We start from the raw sequence: 5,118 nt of genomic DNA on the forward strand, positions 1-5,118 counted from the left end.
GGCAGAAATCCTCAATAAATAAATAAATTAAAAAAAAAGAAAATTAGAATGACTCTCCTTTTGATTATAAGATTTTTGATCAATGTGTCTTTCTGTAGAGATGAATGGTTGCTCACCTGCAAATGTTTCTGCAGAATTACTAGCCTGGCTTCAAATTCCTTATGAACACAGATCTGAGCAGACATGGTAGCTGCCTCTTTTCAGCTAGTGACAGACAGTGAAACTCCAGCTCTGATTTTTGTTTTTGCTGCTGCTGTTCACCTCTGGAAAGCAAGGCAAAATGGAGATCAGCTGAGCCTTCTGATGTCTTCAGGAATCTATTAAAATGTACTGCTACAATTCAGACATGGGAGCACACTTCTGTACACCTGGCATTGGGGAAAGTTAAAGTAGAAAGATTAAGAGTTCAAGATCAGTCTGTCTCAAAAAGCCAAAGGCTGGGATGTTAGCTTAGTGGTTGAGAGCTGGTGGCCATGTTAGAGGAGCAGTAAATGGCAACTGAATTTCAGGTGTCAGCCTACCAGAAAATCCCTGACTGGTGAATCTCGGATAGGAAAGATCTGAAGACCACAGACTCCAGAATGCCTTTTCCTTCTGCTGTGTCTTCATATGTTTGCTGCTGCCGTCTTTCTCTAGTATCTGGCATGTTGCGAATGGGTGTGGGGAGACTCCCACTCTCTGTGATGTGGTGTGTTTATCTCATGGAAACATCCTGTTCTACTGGGCATTTTTACCCATGGGCTATGATGAAGATGATTTCTTCCTAAGCTGTGTTGTCCAATTGTTAATGATAATGTTAGTCTAAATAGAGTTTTGACGATTAAACATAAAGCAAGGCAGTGTCACACAGCTAGAACACATGAGTTTCTATTGAGGAGCCACATAGACTGTGACTTAGGTTAATGATTCAGGAGGACAATTGAAAACAATAGCCCAGCTAGCTTAAATTCTTTTAACCTTAATGCTGGGAGATGTGTTCACAGATTTTGGTGTGCATTATTAGCTGAAACAAAGCCTTATAATAACTGCAGGTTAGATCAAGATGTTTTGCTAATAGCTTTGAGGTGAAAAACCCAAGAAGACAATCTGAAGTTTTAGAAAGGTACATAGGTGAGTGAGGAATTCTTTAAGGTCAGGAAACAAGAACAAAGGAGGCCAGTTAGGGACACAACGTTTCCTACTAGTGTTTGTTGATGATCAAAGGTGATGATTTATTCCTTATACCCATTTCTGCCCACATTCTCCTGATTAAAAACTATTGATGAGTGGGTATCCACTATAAAGATTTAAAGTAGAAATGACTGATTCTTTTTCATACATAAAAGTTTAGATTTGTGATTTCTTTAAGATTTCTTTTAAGATCACCTTTCAAGATAAGTGATAAAGTGATTGGTCCTTTCTTTGTAACTGCAAAATGCAGCCTTCCAGTAAAAGACTTGATGGAGAAGAATATCTTGCTTGCCTTCATGATTAATCTATAACAAGTTGCTTGGATATGAATGTATGTAGGTTCTTCGATTAACTTATTTCTTACCTGTAATATGTAAAATGTTTAATCATGTAAGGGATATGGAAAACATGCTGTTTTTGCTTTTTTATTGATTTTTATTGAGTTCTACATTTTTCTCTGATTCCCTCCCTGCCTCCCCCTCCCCTTCAAGCCTCTCTCAGGGTCCCCAAAACATGCTGTTTTTTACTCGTGTTCATCGTAATCATCACTTAAAAAACGGAATGTGACCACATTGTAATTTTTTTATTGCCTGAAAGATTTTGCTGGGATATGTGAGCTGTAAGGGAAAGAATAAAGATAGAGTTAAAATGGGTTAGAAGGAAACCATCAAGAATGAGAGAGTTAGAAGGGGAACATCAAGAAAGAGAAAATTAGGAGGAGAACATAAAGAGAGTTAGAAGGAGAAGGAAAGCATCAAGAGAGGCAGAAGGGACAGTTCTGGATAGAGAAAAGAGAATATAAAACACAGAATAAAGAATAGAGAATAAAGAATGAAATCATCAAGACAGTGTGTCTTTTCCCCGAACCCTCTCAGATAAGAACATCTAGTACACAGGACTCTTTGGATTTCCCTTGGAGCCCTGCGCTGCAGGAGGCTGGCCCCCCAGGCTGTGGTAACAGTTGAGTACACATCTCTAACATGTGCAAAGACCTAGATTCAATTCCTACAATGTGGCCTGAGCCCTGCATCTTATAAACCTTTCTCAAGGGAGAGAAACTTGTGAGTACTGCTGAAGGAGGCGGGGGTTATTTTCAAGTAGAATTTCGGTAGAGGCTCCTTGCAGAAATAAGAGTTGGGAGTGGAAGAAAGAAAAAGGTGTAATGGGAGGAAAATGGGCGAAAACAGGGCTCTCCACACCTGGAGTGATGCTGGCAGCCACTAAGCCTCCAGTGATTCTCCACCTTTGCCTCCAAAAGCACAGAGACTACAAGTGGTCACGTGATCATGCCTGGATTTTTATATGGGTTCTGGGTATTTGAGCTTCACAGGAAGATCTTTTACCCACTGAGGCATCTCTATAGCTCCTAATTTAGATTTCATTTATTTTTAATTGGTGTATATTGATTTCTATTTGATGTAGATTTACTATATTTTTATTGGTGCATATTGCACATGGTGATGGGCTTGACAAAGAGTTTGTTTCAAGTATATCACATAGTTTCCCCATTTCCCCTCTAGTACTTTATGTCTTTTGCCCCTTTCCCCCTTCCAATGGCCCCTTTCCTTCTCCTTGTCTCCTTTTTTCTTTCATAGTATTAGAGCACATATGTGTGTGGGGACACCTTAGTCCTTATTTAAAGTATGTCTCATTTGAGGGGCAGTTTAATCCCCTCATTTTTAGGCAAGGATCCAATATCTATTAACTGTCTTGGAAAATTTCACTGGGTCTTATTTTTATTATAGCTATAAACATCCCACAGAGGCCCAGGTGCAATATAGAGCAATAAAATACTACAAATTGCAAACATGCATGATTCTTTTTAAATGAGATTATCTCCCGATATACCTACCATGGGTTGAAAAAAATCATCCACATGAAAGTGTATTTAGTATGCCTAATGTTGACCATCAAGGTCTTCCCTATCACACACCTGCTTAGAACACTTCCTCTAGCCTGCAGTTTGCTAAACCATCCAACCCCGCATCTATTTAATAAGGAAGCACTGAGTATCTCTCACACACATAAAGATGGGTATTTTGTTGACACAATCATATGCTAAATGTAAGATACAATATGATATCCAAAATGCTTGCAGTGAACCATATTCAGGCAGGTGCGTCCAGCCTTTTCCACTGCAACACAGTCATCTTCAAAATTCATGCTCATGAGCCATTCGTGTGGGTTTTTAAAATCACAAAGATATTTCATAATGTTTTAACTAAGCTTTTGCTTTTATGTCGGGCTATGTTCCTAGCCATCCTCAGCTACAGGCTGGACACACCTGCTAGAGTGTTGGCTGTATATGCACATGGCTGATCTGAAGCTACAGATGGTAGTGGCTGTCCTATATTATGGGATAGAGAGCAACTAATATTGCTGGTCTGGGGGAAAAAAGAAAACAAATCCCCAAAGTCCAAGTATGGTCTCTCTTTAGTGTGTATTGCTTTGTACGGACCCTTGTGAGTTGAGGCCCTGTAACAGACAGCTCAGAACTTCCACCAAGGCATGGAGCTAGCTAGTGGGCTAATGCGGACTGCAGCCCAGCCATTTTCTGACGCCGCGTGTGTCCCACCAATTTCAGCATGCGTCCCACCATCTTCCGCGTGTGTCCCACCCATCTGGCGCATGCGTGTGTCTTACGTCTCATTCCGCTCATAGATTGTTTCAGTGGTAGCTGCATTTAGCACGAGGCTAGAAGTTGTAAAACATGCTTGTCTTCAAAGAACTTCTGATCACCCGTCCAGAATCTGACTAAAATGTAAACCAGGCACTGTGCCAAGTACCCTGGTCCAGGGAAGAGGGAGGAGCCTCAATCTACAGAAAGCAAAACACACTTCTTCATGTTGCAGTTGTGAAACTCAGCTAGTGAACGTTTGATAAAAGGTGAAATGGAAGGGGGGGAGTTGTGTATGATCCTGTCTAGCATGGCAGGATAACTGTAATATGAGAGAGGAAGACGATGGAGGCCTGTTCACGCCCTCAGAAAATGGCATCCATTACTCTCCCCTTTCCAATAGCCTGATGTCCATTGCAATGCGAACTCTCCGTCTGCAGTCAACCCTCCCTTGGGGAAATGGTGGAACTGATTGCAGAGGACCTGGCTTTCTTCCTTAGCGAGAACAGTGGAGGCATACACAACTTGTTTGATGCCAGGTTTCTATGTGGGTTCTGTGTAGAAACCTTGCTGGAGTGGCTGCTTTCTTCCTGTCAACTGTGCGCTTCTCAAGTCTCTGGGAGATTAGACTAGTTAAACGATTAACGTTAACAACAAGGATCTTCCTTTTCTTATTTCACGGCAGCAGCAAGTTTGCTTGTTTGAACGTCTCTTAATTTCTCTGCTGAGCAAACAACATGGAGCTAAGAGTAAGTGGGGTGTTTTAAGAAGGAGTAGCAGCTTAAACCAGAATACCCACCGTTGCCATTTCTTTTTGCAGTCAAGTGTATTCCTGTGTGTTTTCAACTCGCTACAATCTGTTGTGCTGATGCAGTTCCATGATCTGATCTTCCCCACCCCACCCCTGTGCCATGATACTGCCAACACTCTCCATGTTTTTATAGATTCCACGATTATCATTGATGGTCCAACGTTCCACAGGACGTATGCTGCCAGAGGTGGGGGCAGCCACTTCCCTGGTTTTGGCCACAGCCCACTCACCTTATCTGTCTAGATGGACTTGCCAGAGACACAGAATAAGTCTTTGAAGCAACTGCCTTTTGCAAGATGGTTTAAGCACACTATCCCAGCTGCATAGACACATACAGGGCAGAAAGACTTCCCTTAGGTTCTAGAAGGCCAGGTATGGGAGGGCCATAGGCAATGATCCTGTGGCAAGACAAGAACAGAGCAACCGCCGGGCGGTGGTGGCGCACGCCTTTAATCCCAGCACTCGGGAGGCAGAGGCAGGCGGATCTCTGTGAGTTCGAGGCCAGCCTGGTCTACCAAGG

This window comes from Microtus ochrogaster, chromosome 16 (genome assembly GCF_000317375.1).
Source record: "Microtus ochrogaster isolate Prairie Vole_2 chromosome 16, MicOch1.0, whole genome shotgun sequence".
Classification (NCBI taxonomy): Eukaryota; Metazoa; Chordata; class Mammalia; order Rodentia; family Cricetidae; genus Microtus; species Microtus ochrogaster.